The 22,267-nt window shown below is 38.9% G+C and overlaps 1 protein-coding gene across 5 annotated transcripts in view; it reads right to left on the reverse strand.

Annotated features, from left to right (window-relative positions):
• Positions 1-19,740, reverse strand: part of bcl9l (bcl9 like) — a 78,837-nt gene extending 59,097 nt beyond the window's left edge. For 4 of the 5 annotated variants that reach the window (XM_056236786.1, XM_056236787.1, XM_056236784.1 and 1 more), the window contains exon 1: positions 19,390-19,739. The gene's annotated coding sequence lies outside the window, so the exon portion shown is untranslated. Of the gene's footprint in view, positions 1-19,389 lie in introns of all 5 variants that reach the window. The other variant, XM_056236785.1, reaches the window with a different exon arrangement.
• Positions 19,741-22,267: the final 2,527 nt, after the last annotated feature.

Below are 22,267 nucleotides of genomic sequence, written 5' to 3' on the forward strand. Positions count from 1 at the left end.
ACGCGCGCCGATATTCGTCCCGGTGTGTACGAGCCTTAAGGCTATCTAGGAATGAAACGGCTTCACAAACAGTCTTTTTAACCACACACAGTATCATTATTTCTGTGTTACAAATATTCAAATGATCACAGAAGTACTGTGATAAAAGTTTATAGTTCAGATATATAAACACTGATGTCGATCAAAAGAGAGCAAATCAACTTTTGATAGTAACTTGGTGCTTTAATAATGATTGTATCAATTACATCGTTACGCCAGTAACAAGTGACTGCTAAAAAAAAGTATTTGTCATTGAATCATTCATTCAAGAGATTCATTCAGAAATGCTGATTCATCCAGTAATGAAACAAGAGAAGTGTTAATGAGTGAGTCATTGAATCATTCATTCAATTCAAATTAATTAAACATTTTAAATAGACTGCAGCGATTAACATTTTGTCATAACCTCTAGTAAATGACGTGTTTTGTTCAGTTGTCTCTTGTCTGTTCAGAATCATGGGAAAATCTGCAACTGAACCAAAAAAAAAAGAAAACCATGATTCTCAGTTTATCCAGAATCGTGCAGCTCTACCCCTTACAATAACCGCATAACCAAGTTATAAAACACTACCAAAGCAACTCAACCAGGCCTCGCCCCCTTTTTTTTTTGGCATATGCTTTGGGCGAGAATTATTTAAATGAGGAATATTGTGACGTGTAGTGTACGGTACTGGAAGACAACTCAATACTACAAACAAAGCATTTCAGGGAGATCCGAAACAGCGCTTACTGATAGAGAATAACTCCTTTAAAGTGGATTGTGCTTTGTAACTTTGCAGTTACAAAGGCCCATTTGATTGTAAAAATATTTGAATTGGAATCGGCCATGAAAAAGATTTTATTTGTGTGTAATTTTGTCATTATTGGATAAAATTTTTTTTTTAAATAAATCAAATTCTGATTAATTTATTCTAATGAATCAATCAGAGGGATTTGTAAATTTGCTTGCCTGGCCACATAATTATTAGGAATATGTTTTCCATAGAAAGTTACATGGCTTTTTCATGACCTTTAGGTTATTAATTTCTATAATCTAATGATTGTCCATGCCTGCAAAACATTTTAAAATACCCTGATATTTCGGATTTTCCATGAGCGTGCAAACTCTGTCCCTTAAATAAATATGATTTATGTGTATTTGTGCATTAAGTCAGCAAAGAGATTTGTGTACATCATGCTAGTACACATGACAGTCTGCAAACAGGGCTGGGTGAAAATATTTGCAAAGTGTTTGCTAATAATATAAAATTAGGGAACATTGTAAATATCAAAATGACATCAATGCAATTTTATTTTGTCCATTAAGATTCCTAAAGTTTATGTAAAGCAAGTATTTCAATAGAAGTATTTGCAATCCATTCAAATTCTGAAAATCTGATTCCAAAACTATTGTTTGCGTGACTCATCGCTCAAAAATGTTCACAGAAATTCCAGAAAATATTACCATGTTTTAGTTTTAAAAAATCCATAATATCTAATACTGTTTTACTGCCTATAAATTAAAATATAATTAGTCCTTGTGTTCCTTCAGTGAAAACAGTGTGGAAAACATACCTTGATTATTTTCAAGCTGTGTAAAACAAAAGTGTGCATTTTAAAGTGTGTCATTCTCTTTCACTAATGCAAACAAATAAAATTGCACAAAAAAAAGACTATATAATGTTTTTAGGTGCACTGAATACTCCCTCTTGTCTGCTATTGGACAGAACAACAGATCCTGCCCCAAACTCACACCATTGGTTGAGCCAGTGTTGCCGTGTCGGGCTGGTAAGGATAGTTTTTTCTTACCCAGATCTATCTGCAAAAATGACTACAAGGGGTATGAGGTAAACATGTATGCTTTCATTTTAGGTATATACAGAATGATCACATCATGGAACAGAGTTTCTTGGAGGCACACACCACGTGACTCTGAAGAGAACAGAAAAACAGAGAGTGAGAGAGAGCGGGCAGCAGTACAGCATAAACAGATTGTCATAGCCACAGAACAGCAGTGTGTGTGTGTGTGTGTATGTCCGCAGTCCCTCGGTGAGCTCTGCAGTCTCTTTCTCTGTCTCATTCTCTCTCTGTAAAGACAGGGAAGAGCTCGGCTCACTTTGCATGGGGGTCAAGGGTTGTATCTTTTCCAACACACTCTGGGCCATCAGCCAACAAGAGCAAGGAAAAAGAGCAAATTGCAGCCAAACAGACAGAAGATGGTGAGAGTGAGACGGAGAAGTACTCATGTGGACTGTAGATCTAGCATTGACCATGAGAGAGAGAGAGAGACATGCAGGAAAGTGAGACATGCGAGTGTAAACTGTTGTATATATGTCTGAAGAGAATGTGAGTGGTGTTTGCCTGTGTTGTTGCAGCCACAATGCCAGGATCTTCCAGGGGGTCAAAAGAACCGCCAACTTACTACGATATTCAGGTTTCTAGATATTCCTTAACACTTTTTTTTTTTAAATCACAAACAAAATATGCAATGCTGCAACAGTAATCTGTCAGTAACAAGTAGGAGTATGCTTCTGATTCTGAACAGACAATTAAACAAAATAACATGTAATTTACTAGAGGTTCTGACAAAATGTTGATTGCTGCTATATTTAAAAATGTTTAACTCATTTGAAATTTTTTTTTTTTTTTTAAATCTGTTTGAATGAATGATTCAATGACTCAGTCATAAATGTTCATATGGTTTAAAAAAAAAAATGTTAAACCATTTTTAACAAAAGTTCAAACTTAATTATTTCCCCAAGATATACACTCACCTAAAGGATTATTAGGAACACCTGTTCAATTTCTCATTAATGCAATTATCTAATCAACCAATCACATGGCAGTTGCTTCAATGGATTTAGGGGTGTGGTCCTGGTCAAGACAATCTCCTGAACTCCAAACTGAATGTCAGAATGGGAAAGAAAGGTGATTTAAGCAATTTTGAGCGTGGCATGGTTGTTGGTGCCAGACGGGCCGGTCTGAGTATTTCACAATCTGCTCAGTTACTGGGATTTTCACGCACAACCATTTCTAGGGTTTACAAAGAATGGTGTGAAAAGGGAAAAACATCCAGTATGCGGCAGTCCTGTGGGCGAAAATGCCTTGTTGATGCTAGAGGTCAGAGGAGAATGGGCTGACTGATTCAAGCTGATAGAAGAGCAACTTTGACTGAAATAACCACTCGTTACAACCGAGGTATGCAGCAAAGCATTTGTGAAGCCACAACACGCACAACCTTGAGGCGGATGGGCTACAACAGCAGAAGACCCCACCGGGTACCACTAATCTCCACTACAAATGGGAAAAAGAGGCTACAATTTGCAAGAACTCACCAAAATTGGACAGTTGAAGACTGGAAAAATGTTGCCTGGTCTGATGAGTCTCGATTTCTGTTGAGACATTCAGATGGTAGAGTCAGAATTTGGCGTAAACAGAATGAGAACATGGATCCATCATGCCTTGTTACCACTGTGCAGGCTGGTGGTGGTGGTGTTATGGTGTGGGGGATGTTTTCTTGGCACACTTTAGGCCCCTTAGTGCCAATTGGACATCGTTTAAATGCCACGGCCTACCGGAGCATTGTTTCTGACCATGTCCATCCCTTTATGGCCACCATGTACCCATCCTCTGATGGCAACTTCCAGCAGGATAATGCACCATGTCACAAAGCTTGAATCATTTCAAATTGGTTTCTTGAACATGACAATGAGTTCACTGTACTAAAAATGGCCCCCACAGTCACCAGATCTCAACCCAATAGAGCATCTTTGGGATGTAGTGGAACGGGAGCTTCGTGCCCTGGATGTGTATCCCACAAATCTCCATCAACAGCAAGATGCTATCCTATCAATATGGGCCAACATTTCTAAAGAATGCTTTCAGCACCTTGTTGAATCAATGCCCCGTAGAATTAAGGCAGTTCTGAAGGCGAAAGGGGGTCAAACACAGTATTAGTATGGTGTTCCTAATAATCCTTTAGGTAAGTGTATATATATATATTTATTTTTTTACAAATATCATTAATTATTAATTAAGAAATATCATGAAGTTTTGCGAAGTATTTTTCCTGCATGTTCCTGCACTAGGGTTGTACCCACTGATCTATATAGAATGACATTATATAGATCAGTGGTTGTACCACATGAAATTGTTTTTCAAATATTTATTCCCTAAGAAATAGTAATAATAAGATTATGCCAAACTGCTAAAGGTTTTGTTTCCAATATTTTTTAATGGGGCTTATTTTATTTGTTAAGATACTAGGACAGTTTTATCACCCTGACATTTCTTACTATTTTAGCCATTAAATGTGTTTATCACAGAAGAGAGGTATTCAAGTCATTGTATGTTTAAATTTAAAAAATTGTTGCATTTTTAAATAAATTAATAGATCCTGACAAAAAAGATTAGCATCATTGTCATTCATTACTTTTTTAATTTTGTGAATCGCAAGCTGTTTTCACAATTACATAACTGGTCAATTGAAGCCTGATTAATGTTTTGTAAGTACTACCCCATTCTTGGTACACACCAAGACTTTTAACCATTTCACATTTCCAAGTCTTTGCAAATCTAAATGAACGACATAAAATCATCATTACAGGGGAAACAATACAGTAAATTTTCTCTTATGAGAGAAATTTCACTTCATCGTTGGCGTGCAAAGCTAAATATTTAAGCTTTAAATTAAGCCAGTGTATACACACTCTGCCATCCAGCCAATTACAGCGCTGGAGGAACAAACTCAACAGGAATCTTGTACACACACACACACATACACACACACAGGATAATTTCCATTCCACCTTAAATGTAGGGCAAAGTTCTAGCTTGATTCAGTTTGTACTAAAGGAAAAATAGGCTTGTTGTGTTGAGCGTGGAGTGTTCTGAGTCTCACAGCTGGCTGCTGTTGTTTTCGGTGCGCTGAAAGCTTCTCGATATCACATTATTCTTTCATAGCTCGCCTTAGCACCGCGACTTGTAACTCATCTGGAAGCTCTCAGATCACCTGACCAGATAAGAAACACTTTGTTCCAAACGCTGGATCTTATTGTCCTTCCAACACACTACAAACAGCCTTTAATAGACCCAAAACACAGATCTACACTTGATGACACAATTCACCTTCCTCTGCGTAGCCTTCCCTGGCTTGAGATAAGATGAATGATGTCATTTCCTAGCAAAACCATCACCAAACTCTTGTTGTTTTTATGACGAGGTGACACTATGGTGATGTATTCAGGGATTATATGACATACCATAGACCTGCGGTGGTTCTTGCGTGTTACGGCACACAAGCACACCGAAAGCCATGCACCGCAGGAATGATCTGTGATAGGAATGATCAGTTGATGTGCTAAAAAAACACACACACACACACGTCTTTTGTGAATATGCATTCCCTGGACGCCTGTCTCTGTGCCTGAGAGGATGCACTACTTTTCAAACAACATGAAAGCAGACGGTAGCATAGGGACAAACGCTGTCCCTTAGCAGAGGTGATGTGAAGTGTGGCATCACATGATGATCTCAGGTGAGAGGTCATATGTTAGGCAGTAAAAAGTTTGCACAGGCCAGTGTGAAGAAGCAGAAGAAATTAAGTGGCATTAGAATAGGGCATAGGTCAGAAACCTTACACCACGTCTAAACCGGATGCGTGCAGACATCGCAACGACAAAACTTGATCGCTTCTGTTATAATCGATGGAGCTGGACTTCAGCCCATTCATAGACACCGTTTCTATTTTTAACATGCCTCAGAGCTACTCCAGCTGCTATATTTTCTTAGTCTTTTATCAATTTATTTATCTACACTGAACAAAATTATAAAAGCAACACTTTTGTTTTCACCTCATGTTGTACCATGATATTTTTTTTGTTGTTGTTTCAAAATAAAGATCACAATTCTCCCACGATTCTGAACAGACAAGAGACAACTAAACAAAATAACACGTCATTTACTAGAGGTTCTGACAAAATGTTAATTGCTGCAGTCTTGAATTAATTGCAGTTTAATTTGAATGAAAAAAAAAAGAGTGAATGATTCAATGACACTAATAAATACTTCACTTGTTTAATTACTGGATGAATCAGCGTTTTTGAACAAATCTCTTGAATGAATGATTCAATGACAAACATTTTTAAGTAATTGATACAATTGTTATTTGAAGTGCCAAGTTACTTTCAAAAGGATGCTCTATCAGTATTTATGCCCAAGCTATAAACTTTTATCCCAGTACTTCTGTGATCATTTGAATATTAGTAACACAGAAATAATGATACTGTGTTTAAAAGACTGTTTCGTACCTATACATGATAACAGCTTTCTCTGAGTCAGCGGCAGCACAAAAACACAGATCTGAATGTTCACTGTGATCGTACTTGTCAAAGGTTTAATAGACAGAAGAATCGCTGTCCTTTAGGAATGAGATCGCGATCTTTGTGGAGCTCTATTCAGTGCAGAGAGTAACTTAAAAATAATAATAATACCACTTCATGTCCAAAAGGTTTAGCAAGTATGCATGCTTAAAGGAACAGTTCACCGTAAAAGGACAATTCTGTCATTGTTTATTCATCCTAATGTCATTGCAACTCTATGACTTAAAGTCACCATGAAATCCAAAATGACAATTATTGTTTTATTTATGGAATATTGCAGTATTTGTTAAAAAATACCATTATAACGGTAATAGCAAACCACAACAACCCAATGATCCAATCAATTCCCGATGGACAAAATAAAGTCTCGCCCGACATTTTTTCTTGTTTGAGAAGCCGTTTCAATTGGATATACATCACAATATGGAAGAAAAGACTATCACAACTTCCATTTCATGTCGACTTTCATCTACAAATGAAGATTTATTTTTAGACCTGTGAGATTCCTCCTGTACATTCATCGAAATTTGCGTGTAAAAGAAATCCATATGAATAGAGCGGTTTAATCCATTGAACCAGGTGATAAACGCACACAGGTAAACATGGAAGCTCAACCGTGCTTGCTTGACTTTAACATCAAGCAGGTGGCTCTGCCAACAGGTTGGTTTGGCTGCGGGCTGAATGAATGTGCAAGCGGTAAATGGCTAACACCAATCAAAACCTGCTTTTCAGCAAATCAGTTAAGGTAAATGTCAAAATTAATATTTACGACCAAACCTGTGCCTTGAGTAGCTGACGTGTTAACTTCCTGAGGAGTGAAGACTAGACTATGCCAAGTCATCTTTGACCATTTTTTGTAATATATTTTCTATAAATGATATCAATTTTAAATGTTTATATACAAATTATACATATGAATTTTACACATAAAAATTATGGTAACACTTTACTTGAAGGGGTGTGCATAAGACTGACATGACACCTTCATAACCATGACATGACATATGTCATGAATATGAAGTAGGGTTCATGCTTGTCATGACAACTTGACATTAAATTAAATTAAACTGTCATGTGGTTGGTTTTGACATTGGCTGTCATGAGGCCATTATAACTGTGTCATGAATATTTTTCGTGACCTCAACTACAGTGGTACAAATTGAATTTGTCATTAAAAAGTTATAATGGCTTTATGACAGCCAATGTCAAAACCAACCACCTGACAGTTTAATGTAATGTTAACCAATAAAGCTAAGTGGTTTCTTAAGTTTGATAATTAATCTGCTATGTCATGTTTATGGCAGGTTGTGTTGTCTTAGTAATGTCAAGTTGTCATGACAAAGACACTGACAGGTTATGATGTATTTGTTTATGTCAAGGTGTCATAAAGACATTTCAAACAATGTCATATTTGCATTAAAAATGTCATAACTGAGCGAATGACACTTAATGACAGTTGTCATAAACATGCATACAACTTCCTTCATATTCATAACATGTGTCATGTCATGATTATGAAGGTGTCATGTTAGTCTTATGCACACCCCTTCAAGTAAAGTGTTACCCACAAACACAGTAGGCTAGTCAACATTTGAAGTGGATCAAAAAAGTTAATCAAAGTTGTCCTAAGGGAGGAAAGAAAGTGAGTACACCCCTCACATTTCAGCAAACATTTTAGTATATCTTCTCAAGGGACAATACTATAGAAATGAAACTTGGATATATTTTAGAGTAGTCAATGTGCTGCTTGTATAGCAGTATTTATTTACTGTCCTCTGAAAATAACTCAACATACAGCCATTATTGTCAAAATAGCTGGCAACAAAAGTGAGTACACCCTAAGTGATAATAGCTGTACGTCGTTTAACCATGCAAAACCACATGTCCTATCCATCATTTTCATGTTTTTGTCTGATTGACAGGACCATACAAATTTGTGTATCTTGTATTAGAGCAGTTCAAATTTGTGCTTTGAGTACAATTCTCTCATACTGACCACTGGATGTTCAACATGGCACCTCATGGCAAATAACTCTCTAAGGATTTGAGAATAAGAATTGTTGCTCTCCTCAAAGTTGACCTAGGCTATAAGAAGATTGGTAACACCCTGAAACTGAGTTACAATACAGGCCAGGGTCATTCAGAGGTTTGGGTCAATCTAAGAAGTTGAGTCCTCGTGCTGTGCGTCAGGTGCAGAAGCTTGCTTCAAAAAACAGACGCATGAGTCCTGCCAGCATTGCTTTAGAGGTTGCAGAAGCGGAAGGTCAGCTTGTCAGTGCTCAGACCATACGCCGCACACTGCAACAAGTCAGTTTGCATGGCCGTCGTCCCAGAAGGAAGCCTCTTCTAAAGCTGGCTCACAAACAGTTTGCTGAAAACAACCTGTCCAAGAGCATGAATTACTGGAACTATGTCCTGTGTTCTGAATCTGATGAAACTAAGATAAACTTGTTTGGCTCAGATGGTGTCCAGAATGTGTGGCGATGCCCTGGTGAGGAGTACCAAGAAAATTGTGTCTTGCCTACAGTCAAGCATGGTGGTGGTAGCATCATGCTCTGGGGCTGCATGAGCGCTGCTGGCACTAGGGAGCTGCGCTTCATTGAGGGAAACATGGATTCCAACATGTACTGCGACATTCTGAAGCAGAACATGATGCCCTCCCTTCAGAAACTGGGCCGAACGGCATGACAACGACCCCAAACACACCGCCAAGATCACAACTGCCTTGCTGAGGAAGCTGAAGGTGAAGGTGATGGAGTGGCCAAGTATGTCTCCAGACCTGAACCCTATTGAGCACCTGTGGGGCGTCCTCAAGCGGAAGGTGGAGAAGCACCATGTGTCTAACATCCAGCGGCTCCATGATGTCATTATGGAGGAGTTGAGGAGGATCCCAGCAACAACCTGTGCAGTTCTGGTGAACCCCATGCCCAGGAGGATTAAGGCAGTGCTAGATAACAATGGTGCTCACACAAAATATTGACACCTTTACAGTTTTGACATGTTCACTCACTTTTGTTGGCAGCTATTGAGAATAATGGCTGTATGTTGAGTTATTTTCAGAGGAAAGTAAATATATACTGCTATACAAGCAGCACATTGACTACTCTACTATAGAAATTAACTTGGATAGATTGTATTGTCCCTTGAGAAGATATACTAAAATGTTTGCTGAAATGTGAGGGGTGTACTCACTTTTGTGAGATACTGTGTATATATTAGTGTGGTCAACATTAATGGGTTTAACGCATGCTATTATTTTTTCCAGTTTAACGTGTTAAAAATGTTTAACGCAATTAACGCAGCATCCGTTTTTCTGTCATTCTTTGGCTAGAATTACATTATATGATCTTTTATTTATGCAAAATACTTTGACCATTCAAGCGCGACAAGATAAAGAGAACGTGCTGGCTGTGAATGTAGTGTCTGTGTGGCACACACACAACGCACAGAAAGACATGTGCCAGTATCATGCGCACAGACAGCGCGCCAGAATCGAGATCTCTTTCGTGCTTGAAAGAACAATAACACACATTTATGCCAAAATGTCAGCTTTGTCAAGTATCTGCTGCATATGAGCAGTCTTAAATTAGATAAATGAAGTCTTAAATGAACGTAAAGAGTTGTAAGAGAATGAGAAGCGCGTGAGATGTGCAGCAGTGCCAGGTCTTAAAGTGACAGCAGCCACTAATGCTGTCTGTCATTAATGTTAATAAAAAAAACAAAGGTAACAGAGAAAATTACTCATTGCTCTTGATTAAGGAACTGATTGTTGCTTTCATAAGGATTAATCCATATTTAATTTATAATTTATGCAGTGCAGACTGTTTGATAACTTTATTCAATTTAGATGTTAGACAGGTAGGAGGGGGCACAGGTAAATTACATTTATTATGGGTTTATGTGAGGATTGTTTTAGGTTTAATTAAAAGTTGTTGTTTTTTAAGCTTAATAAATGTTATAAAAAATGTATTACACTAATGTTGAATGGCTATAATTAATGTTTCTACTAGGGCTGTCAAACGATTAATCGCGATTAATCGCATCCAAAATAAAAGTTTGTGTTTACATAATATATGTGTGTGTGTACTGTGTATAATTATTTTTAATACATAAATACCCACACATGCATGTGTGTATTTAAGAAATATTTGCATGTATATACTGTATATAGACTGAATGTAGCCTATATATAATGTATATTTTATATAAATATAAATAACATATTTTTCTTAAATATATACATGTGTGCATTTATATACACTCACCGGCCACTTTATTAGGTACACCTGTCCAACTGCTCGTTAACACTTAATTTCTAAGCAGCCAATCACATGGCGGCAACTCAGTGCATTTAGGCATGTAGACATGGTCAAGACAATCTCCTGCAGTTCAAACCGAGCATCAGTATGGGGAAGAAAGTTGATTTGAGTGACTTTGAACGTGGCATGATTGTTGGTGCCAGAAGGGCTGGTCTGAGTATTTCAGAAAACTGCTAATCTACTGGGATTTTCACGCACAACCATCTCTAGGGTTTACAGAGAATGGTCCGAAAAAGAAAAAACATCCAGTGAGCGGCAGTTCTGTGGGCGGAAATGCCTTGTTGATGCCAGAGGTCAGAGGAGAATGGCCAGACTGGTTCGAGCTGATAGAAGGGCAACAGTGACTGAAATAACCACTCGTTACAACCGAGGTATGCAGCAAAGCATTTGTGAAGCCACAACACGCACAACCTTGAGGCGGATGGGCTACAACAGCAGAAGACTCCACCGGGTACCACTCATCTCCACTACAAATAGGAAAAAGAGGCTACAATTTGCAAGAGCTCACCAAAATTGAACAGTTGAAGACTGGAAAAATGTTGCCTGGTCTGATGAGTCTCGATTTCTGTTGAGACATTCAGATGTTAGAGTCAGAATTTGGCGTAAACAGAATGAGAACATGGAACCATCATGCCTTGTTACCACTGTGCAGGCTGGTGGTGGTGGTGGTGTAATGGTGTGGGGGATGTTTTCCTGGCACACTTTAGGCCCCTTAGTGCCAATTGGGCATCGTTTAAATGCCACGGCCTACCTGAGCATTGTTTCTGACCATGTCCATCCCTTTATGGCCACCATGTACCCATCCTCTGATGGCTACTTCCACCATGTCACAAAGCTCTAATCATTTCAAATTGGTTTCTTGAACATGACAATGAGTTCACTGTACTAAAATGGCCTCCACAGTCACCAGATCTCAACCCAATAGAGCATCTTTGGGGTCCAACCCGTTACTAGCATGGGGTACCTAATAAAGTGGCCGGTGAGTGGGGTTGGACCCCCTTTTGCCTTCAGAACTGCCTCAATTCTTCGTGGCATAGATTCAACAAGGTGCTGGAAGCATTCCTCAGGGAGTTTGGTCCATATTGACATGATGGCATCACACAGTTGCCGCAGATTTGTCGGCTGCACATCCATGATGCGAATCTCCCGTTCCACCACATCCCAAAGATGCTCTATTGGGTTGAGATCTGGTGACTGTGGAGGCCATTTTAGTACAGTGAACTCATTGTCATGTTCAAGAAACCAATTTGAAATGATTAGAGCTTTGTGACATGGTGGAAGTAGCCATCAGAGGATGGGTACATGGTGGCCATAAAGGGATGGACATGGTCAGAAACAATGCTCAGGTAGGCCGTGGCATTTAAACGATGCCCAATTGGCACTAAGGGGCCTAAAGTGTGCCAGGAAAACATCCCCCACACCATTACACCACCACCACCAGCCTGCACAGTGGTAACAAGGCATGATGGTTCCATGTTCTCATTCTGTTTACGCCAAATTCTGACTCTAACATCTGAATGTCTCAACAGAAATCGAGACTCATCAGACCAGGCAACATTTTTCCAGTCTTCAACTGTTCAATTTTGGTGAGCTCTTGCAAATTGTAGCCTCTTTTTCCTATTTGTAGTGGAGATGAGTGGTACCCGGTGGAGTCTTCTGCTGTTGTAGCCCATCCGCCTCAAGGTTGTGCGTGTTGTGGCTTCACAAATGCTTTGCTGCATACCTCGGTTGTAACGAGTGGTTATTTCAGTCACTGTTGCCCTTCTATCAGCTCGAACCAGTCTGGCCATTCTCCTCTGACCTCTGGCATCAACAAGGCATTTCCGCCCACAGAACTGCCGCTCACTGGATGTTTTTTCTTTTTCGGACCATTCTCTGTAAACCCTAGAGATGGTTGTGCGTGAAAATCCCAGTAGATTAGCAGTTTCTGAAATACTCAGACCAGCCCTTCTGGCACCAACAATCATACCACGTTCAAAGTCACTCAAATCAACTTTCTTCCCCATACTGATGCTCGGTTTGAACTGCAGGAGATTGTCTTGACCATGTCTACATGCCTAAATGCACTGAGTTGCCGCCATGTGATTGGCTGCTTAGAAATTAAGTGTTAACGAGCAGTTGGACAGGTGTACCTAATAAAGTGGCCGGTGAGTGTGTATATATATATATATATATATATAATTAAATTAAATATAAACAAAAGGGCATTTTGCAATTATGTTTGAGGTCCAATTATAACATTTATAATTAAATTATTCAATATTTTACAAACATACTGACCTTTCAGAAATGGTATCTAATATACCAACCAGACATTTACAATCGTGTCATATTGCTGGTGAGATTTATCATCAATCTCCCCAGTCTTTGCCCCTGTCTAGCTGTGCTCAGTTCGAATCCAGCTCATGTCATTCAATGATCTCACTTCCTGCCTTTTTCCCCCGTCATTTCCCCATTCATCATCTCTGACTCTCTCAAAAAAATTCTCCAAAAGAATGTCAAGAATCCAAGTGCATGATCAGATAAATGCTCCTCCTGGCGCCACAAAATGTGACGTCACAATGTAGTCAAGTCAAGTTCTCTTTAAAGCAGTTGTTTATCCTCTACTGTTTCCACAGAAGGAGAAGTGAATTGTAGGTTTGAACTCAGGTCAACTCAGGTCACTCTAACCACAGTTCCTCACAATTGCTCCAGAAAAAAAAAAAAATCCGTAACACACAAACCACTGCTTGAACACTTCTAAATTTAGTTTAAATCAGACCATGTTTTAGGGAACTGTTTTTTAAAATGTTCAAATAATTGATCCTAGTATCCAGTTGAATACGTAGAGACAACTATACAGTAAGTGTGGTATTTCCACGTCGATTCCCCTTGGAAATGTGTAAACACTGTGACTCTGTGGCGCTATTAAAACATTGCTCTGTTTATTTAAGAATCCCAACCAGTCCGACACAGCAACATCGACTAACTGCACCAGTGGTGTGGGTTTGGGTGAACTATCTGCTTGTTCAACCAATGACAGATGAAGGGAGTGTTCAAGAAACCTGTTTGCAGAGAGTGTTGAATGGCTGTACATTAGAGCTTGTGCAGAAAACCCCTATATGGAGATGGTTTATGCTAATGATGTGTATTATGCTAATAACCTAACTGTGGCTACAGTTTTAACTCCCTCTTTCAAAGATCCAGACTTGACAACTTATGGTAAGAACAAATTTGTTTGCATACAAACTTGTGAATTCCCCAGAAATGTTGCACGAGAACCTTAAAGGATAATTCCGGTATTTAACACTTCGAGTCTATTTTCTAGTTTGTTTTGGATGAACTAGAGTGGTGGACTTAGAAATTTTGACGATGGGTCCTGTCTCGACTTTTTTAATATTTTAGAATCGCCTCTGAGCGCTTCAGAGTGGATGTCTATGGGCATGCTCAAACATGTCCTTAAAACAACCCTTAACGTTCGTTTTCAAAACTGTGCAACTCACCGAGTGGTTAGTGGTGTTCGTTGATGTTCCAAAACAAGTAGCGTAGCGAAATACAGTTTCTGTCGTGTTTTATTTGCCATTTTTTTAAATCGCATTGATGTCTGCTGGAGGACTCAGTGCTCGTTGATATTACTGCGCTACCGGAAACGGAAAGGGGTCTGTTTACATTTGGTTGTAGTCTTTTCGCTCGGTTCTCCGTCTCTCAGAAGGCTAGCGTGAGCTGAGCAACTGCGGCAAAGTGGTTGTCGCCATCAAGTGGTCGGGGGTGTGCTAACGCTTCAGACTCAAATATCGAGCGGAAGTTTATACGCGGTTGTGAGGTATCTGAAAAAATAGTTCCAATATAACAAATAACACGGATTGAAAGCATACATTGCGCCGATATATTTGTTTTTAATCATCAACGAACACCACTAACCACTCGGTGAGTTGCACAGTTTTGAAAACGAACGTTAAGGGTTGTTTTAAGGACATGTTTGAGCATGCCCATAGACATCCACTCTGAAGCGTTCAGAGGCGATTCTAAAATATTAAAAAAGTCGAGACAGGACCCATCGTCAAAATTTCTAAGTCCACCACTCTAGTTCATCCAAAACAAACTAAAAAATAGACTCAAAGTGTTAAATACCGGAATTATCCTTTAAATGATTACATAACTTCACTTGTGTACAATTATTTGTAAATGAGCCCCAATATCTTGCCACAAAGCAAAGCTGAATAGGGTAAACACTTAATATTCACTATTATGCCTGTACGGTACTGTCCCTCCAGCCTGACGACGCAAAGGCTAAAGAGACAGACATGGGTAGGCGAATTTTCCACACACAAAGCCGTTACATTCACCATCCACCACTGAAGCACCATCACCTCAAGTTGAGAACGACGTCACATCTCCCTCATCTCTGTGATGTCACAACTGGAGCCATAACACAATATAGATTATCTAGATCACTTTAAAGCCAGATCCCTTGGTCGGTTCTCTCTAAAACACTCGCTGAAGTCTACGAGGTGTTGAGCCAATGTGGGGCAGAGCACACTGTGAGCCTTGGGCCTCAAAGACAATTCAGATCAAGTTGCAAACTCTGTGAGCTTCTAAAAATAGCGTGGTAGGATATCACGCTCACAGCACTAGCTAATGGCCTGTGTGGCCAGTGGGCTAAAGAACAGCCAAACACTGCCAGAATACACTTCACACATTCTCTCTCTCCGCTCACACTGATGACTACTACTGACGGTCTGTCGGGTTCTTATGACGGAGGGAAATTTGTGAAAAGACGTGTTTAATTTAAACAGACCGCTGTGCCAAAACTATCAGGAGAAAACGCAACATTATCAGCTCTGTCTGATCTGGGGTCAGCTCATAGTATCACTATCTCTCCTTCTATCACACACAGCACTAACTTAATCAGCTTGCGTCACCGAGGCCCTGGAGATCTGACAGGAAAAGAGAATTAGGGGAGCATGTGAAGGGTTTGAATGGGATGCAAATTTATATTCAAATATAAAGAATGAGAAGTATTAAATATCACCCTATTTGATATCGATCGTAATGTACACTAAGAAAAAATCAGCCCTGAAATAACTAGCCAACCTTGTTCATGTGACGTCATCAAGCCCCTACTTTCACAATCCAATCAATTCCCAAAAGATGTAATCAATTCAAATCCCACAGTCCACTGAGAAATGCTGATTTTAAAGGAATATCTCAACCCAAAAACCAACTCATGAACACAGAAGAAAATCCCAGCAACTCTTTTCCATACAACAAACGTAAACGAGGGTCTTGCTTTGCCTTATTTTAATGAACGCAAGATTCAGACACAAAGCTATCACATACAGCAGGGATGTCCAAACTTGGTCCTGGAGGGTCACTGTCCTCCAGAGTTTACATTAGCTCCAACTTGCCTCAAAACACCGGCTTGGAAGTTTCTAGTAAACCTCGTAAGACTTTGATTGGCTGGTTCAGGTGTGTTTAATTGGGGTTAAACTCTACAGGACAGTGGCCCTCCAGGAGCAGGATTGGACACCCCACACGAATAGGCTGCCTTTGGAGAGCGCATTCCAAGGTAGGAAGGCATCAAGGCCCATGCGAATCCAATGTTAGCCTCACTTCCTGTCTCCCGAGATACCTTGATCTGATCGATATTTGAAGGCAGCATTGATGTATACTTTGATATCCCACAATCCTGTGCTTTTCATTCTGTGACAGTTGGGCTAAAAAAAAATTAAGATGGCGTTTGAAAGTTGCATTTGGTGGTCAGTTTGTTTATGCACATTTTTGACTAACGTTTTCCACTTTTGATGTCATTTCTAGCGAGAAATTACTATTGTTGTAATTAAATAGTCGCTTAGTTTTCACCAAAGCGCTCTCTATTTTGCTGTAGATTATTTTAAACCGTTACGCTGTCTCAGAAGTATGTCCGAAATCAGTTTCGTGAGGTACCTTTGTGCACAGTCATTGCCTGATAGGGCAGCAAGGCAACAAGTCAGCTGCCAAAGTTTTAGGACGCAGCCATAGTTTCAGAAGGGTTGGAATATAGTGGACAATTCATATAGACTATTTTTAAGGTGCCATGTTTGAGGGGGCTCAACTAGCCCTATCCATTTGTTCCAAAGGTTGACTATTTTTTGGTTGAATTATTCCTTTAATAATGTTGCTTTAAGAATAGCTTGTCTTTTGGTCAGAATGAATAAGACTACATCATCTCTGAAAGTACATCAGGCTATTATAGGGTCACCGAACAAATGAATCATGTAATTTTCTACCAGAATATCTGATAATATACTGAGGTGAGCTTTGTACAGTGACCCCAAAAACATTTGGACACAACTTTTTTTTTTTTATTCTATTAGACACAAAATATCAAATTACAGGAATAGTTCACCCGAAAATTAATTATCCCATAAATTAATCACCCTCAAGCCATGACTTTCTTCTTTCAGCCAAACACAATTGGTGTTATTTTAAATAATATTCTGACTCTTCTCAACTTTGTACTAGCATTGAATAGAGCCAAGAGTTTTTGAAGCTTCAAAAAGCAAATCGATCCATCATAAAAGTAATCCATACGACTCCAATGGGTTAATAAATGCTTTCTGAAACAAAGCTTTTTTTAAGAAAAATATCCATATTTTAAGCTTTATAAACTATAAGCCTGGCTTCCGGGAAACTCGCTACGTGCTCACGAGAGTCGAGTTCTGGTAGAAGGGTGACCTCTGACCCGAGGTATGATGTACTGTAGGACGCATGGCGTAGGCGTAGCTTCAGCTTAGGTGAGAACAGACGCCTCTCACGCAAACCATGTAACTCTCTCGTGAACGCGTGTGCAATTACTTTTACTTACTGGTCCTGAAGCAATTTTTAGTGAATGTATAAAATGTATAAAATCAGTTCCCCTTAAGTTCACACAGGTGTCCTAGCAGAGTAACCAAAGGTGTAGTAGTAGTTCATCACAGTGAAAGGATAGTTCACACAAAAACTGAAAATTCTAACATTCCTTACAAACCTGTATGATTTCATTTTCTTCCATGAAACATATCCTGGTCTCTCTTTATAATATAGGCTAATGAACATGAATTAAGAAGACTAGGCCTATCAAGAGCCAAAATGACAAAAAAAAGCAGTATGGAAGTACCATAAAAGTGGTCGATATTCTATGACTTCTAAAATCATACAAAAGGTTTGTGTGACAGACAGAATGAAATTTAAGTCTTTATTCATTTAACTGAAAATCGAAACATCTGCCCTGGCTCTCATTGGCACGTTCATAAAAGTTCATGAATGAATTATTCCTTTCAATGATTCTGTAGATCCAGTTCACAAAACCAGTTTGAATGATTTGTTCAAGAATCTCACTTATGTGGTTCTTGCTTTCAGCTCAATGACTCAACGATCCAGTCGCAGCGGTTAACAGCTCACTGGAGTCAGATTTCAGTCCGTTCCTCACACAAAGCTGTTGTATTGCTTCGAAATATCATGCACAAGTCATATGGACGTTTGGAAGCTTGAAAGCTTCGATCCCCATTCATTGTAAGGAATGACCAGTACATTCCTCAAAAATTCCCTTTTTGTGTTCCACAGAAGTAAGTAATACAGGTTTAAAACAACACGGCCTGGTTTCACAGACAGAGCTTAGATTAAGCCAGGATTAGGCCTTAGTTCAATTAGGACATTCAAGTAGCTCTTAAAAACATACCTTAGAAACAAACACATTACTGTGTGCAACTTGCGACAAAACAATGGCACTGACATATTTTAAGATATGTCAGTGCAAGTGTCTTTCAGTTAAAACAGCTCAAACGTGCATTTTAGTCTGGGACTATGCTTAAGCCTTGTTTGTGAAACCGGAGGCATGAAGTTTAGTCTCCACTAACGACGAGCACGTCCAAAAAAAAAAATCTTCATTCCGAACAGTGTATTTTATAATTTAAAACTTGCCAAACATAAATTATGTATTGTTTTGCTTACAAACTGTGCTTGTGCTATCTTTGTTTACAGTAAATGCCTCTTGGTTTGATATTTTGATTTTTGTTTTGTGCCATGCAAGGACAAGACATTTAAGTGTGGTTTAAGTGGGGCCACTGTATGTGAGCACAACACTCGTTTGCACAATATTCAAAATTCAAATAGAAACTAATGTTCTGCATGCATGTCCTGACAGTAAATCCCATGCCTGATGCTGACGGCATTACTACAGACAACCGCTTTTCCATTGACTTCATGAATGTGATGGTGAGCAGCGGCCACATTCACCGTCACATTCTTCAAGTGCCTGCCTCTTTCTGCCAATCACTCGCGACATTGTAGCTCGTTTTCCTTAACCCAGTCCTTCAAACGACAGTCAAAACGCCCTAACTCACTCTTAAACAGCAGCTACAAGTCCTTCCTGGCTTTTCGTGTCTTTTTACGGTCACATGGAGACGGGCCCTACGTTACACAGAGCCTATCGTCAGCTCATTAGCATCCATTGCACTGAAGAGAGGCAGTTAGCAGGCGAGGCTAACTCCAGGATCCCCTACAGCTGCTGTGACTACGAGTTCAGCACACCGGAGCGATACACAACACACGCGCCGCGATACATGCAGACAACTGACAGTTTGACGGTTTGGCGTTTAGTACGCGCCGCGTTGTCACGGCATTATACGCCTAGCGTGTGTGTGGGTGCGTGCGTGTGCGGGGAGCTTTCCTACCCCATTCCGCGGTGTGTCTGCGAGCGGAGGCCGATGTCAAGAGTGACGGACCAGCCGACATCACCCGAAGTGTCCGCCGCCACTGCGCAAGATCCTCCGCGGCTGTTAAACGACCAATGCGATGCCCCGAAGTAAAGCCGTTGGTTAAATATCAGATGCTTTAAAACGTTGTTTCGGTTCGGCTCCGAGCGGAAGACGAGTCCTGGGGAATACAGCAGATCATGACTCCGCTGTTGGAGACGCTGTCTGCATATTCCAGCTAGTAGTGTAGAGGTAGCAGAAGGCGCTCAGACAGACAGTCGCTCTCGCGCTCATTACTCAACTCACTGTACACACATATGAGTGACACACTCACTCACTCGCTCGCTCGCTCACTCACTCACTCACTCACCCAGAACTGTTTCAATGAGCTCCTTTCATATTAGATAATAATACACCAAGAATAGTAGGCTATATAAGAACAATTTATTTTTATTTTATAATAACAAATATTATTCATAATGTCATAGATTGTTAGATATCAGTCTAAAATGTGTTTGTTTAAAATGTAGAATATTTGATTGCACAAGAAAAATCACAAGAAAAAATAATAAATAAAGAACAAGGCATTCCAAAAAGATATATAATATATTTTTTTATTTTATAATATATATAATTAAATAATAAATAGAAAAAAATACTTATATATATATATATAGGCTATATATAAGTATTTTTTTCTATTTATTATTTATTAGGCTATATTTATATTATTTAGTAATTATTATTATTATTATACACACACACTACACACACACATATATATATGTAAATATATATATATAATGTATATATATATGGTAACACTTTACAATAAGGTTCATTAGTTAACATTAATAATGTATTAACTAACATGAACTAACAATGAGCAATATATTTGTTACAGTATTTATTAATCTTGGTTAATGTTAGTTAATACAAATACAGTTGTTCATTGTTTGTTCATAGTTCACAGTGCATGAACTAATGTTAACGAATACAACCTTTGATTTTATTGAAATTAATATTAACTAAGATTAATACATGATGTAGAAGTATTGTTCATTCTTAGTTCATGTTAACTAATGAACCGTGTTGTAAAGTGTTACCATACATACATGAGCATTTATATATTAAAGAGTTATAAAAGGGAAAAATATTTCATGTGTAAGGTGTATACGGCTATACGCCATATTAAACATGGTAAACAAATCATTATTTTTATATGATCTTGATTATGCTCATGTTTTGTCTGCCACTGAAACAAACCTTTCAAATATCCATGACTATTTAAGACTGGTAAAATATGGCCTAACTATAATTGACTTTTATTAAATGAATATGTTTTAAATTCACTTTGAAAATAACACAGGAACCACTCATGACTGATCAGAGTGTGTTGCCCTAAAACTTTGAGGAACACAGTTATGCGATTGTGATTTGGTGAACGAAGCTCACGTCTGCTCTGTCTGAGACATCAGACACATAACCTGATCTGACAACAGAGGTATCAGATGTATCAAACCTCTTAGATCACTCCTTACCTGGCGTATGCCAAGATCAGTACTCTTTCCCTGGGAGGCATGATACCCTTTGATACATTTGGACCCTCAGCGCTGGTTGTTCAGTCATCATTTCACAGGTGAGCACTCCCTCTGGTGGTGCAGGAAACTGTTCAAAGTCCAAAAAGTCCCTTTAGTGAAGCCCTGATGAATTTATTATTTTACTCTTAGGTTGTCAAAGCAGGCAAACCTTCTAAAACAAAACTATGATTATGCAAATCATATGTGTCCCAAAGTGAATTATCCATAGTTTCATATCCGACAGACTTGCACAAAATGCACCAAAAGTTGCACCACTGAGAAATCAACCCCTCTCTAAAACTGAAGCACAAGCTAATCTAATTGTGCGCATACAAATAGCTCCTTTATGAGCTGGTTGTGTTTATGTTTTACCCCAAGGAAGCATGCTTTATAATCTCATATACATGATGAAACCTTGAGAAATGCAGGATTCTAATTGTGCTGTTAAATTTGTGTAGTAAACCCTGACAAATGGACAGAGTGGTGTACGGTTGAGAAGTAAAAAAAAAAAAAAAAAAAATTTAGGATGGGATATTTTGCACTGGCAAAAGTGTATTCCTGGGCTCTTTCTCTTTGTCTCCCAGATCTGGTGTTGTGTTACACTCTCAAATGCCAAGCCTGGAGGAGAAAGTGGGAAAGAGAGAGAGAGATGAATGAATGAAATGTACCAAGAAGACAGTCAGCATCTTTGTAGAGATACAAAATTGTACATTGGATTTAGCCATCATGTTCTGTTTGGCATTCGATAGACAAAGTCCATTGCTTGAAAAACACACTTAAAGGAATAGCTCACAGAAAAATGAAAATTCTGTCATAATTTACTTTCACTCATTTCCTTTCAAACGTGTATGACTGTCTTGTGGAGAATTCAAAAGAAGATTTTTTTGTAAAAGTCAATGGGGGTTTCCTACAGGTTTGGAATGACATAAGGCTGAGTAAAATTGTAATTTTTTATTGTAAATTATCCCTTTAACACTGAGGTTTCAGGATGAGACAAAAGTTGTGTCCCGAATGACATACTTTACACCATGCAATTATGTCCTCAACCATCTTGTGTATGCGCTTTAGAAGGTTATTTTGTTATCAGACTTCCATTCTGCTTGCATGAAGAGTCCAAAATTCCACATTGCTTTTTTTTCAGTTAAAGGGGACCTATCATGCCCCTTTTCAAAAACTTGATAATGTTTTTGGGGTGACTAGAATAAGTTTTCATGCTTGAATGTTAAAAAAAAAAACATTATTTTTCACATATTTGACATTGTTGCAGCACCTCTCTC

The sequence above is a fragment of the Rhinichthys klamathensis genome, unplaced genomic scaffold, assembly GCF_029890125.1.
Source record: "Rhinichthys klamathensis goyatoka isolate OS25496 unplaced genomic scaffold, OSU_Roscu_1.1 h1tg000464l_1, whole genome shotgun sequence".
In the NCBI taxonomy this organism is placed as follows: Eukaryota; Metazoa; Chordata; class Actinopteri; order Cypriniformes; family Leuciscidae; genus Rhinichthys; species Rhinichthys klamathensis.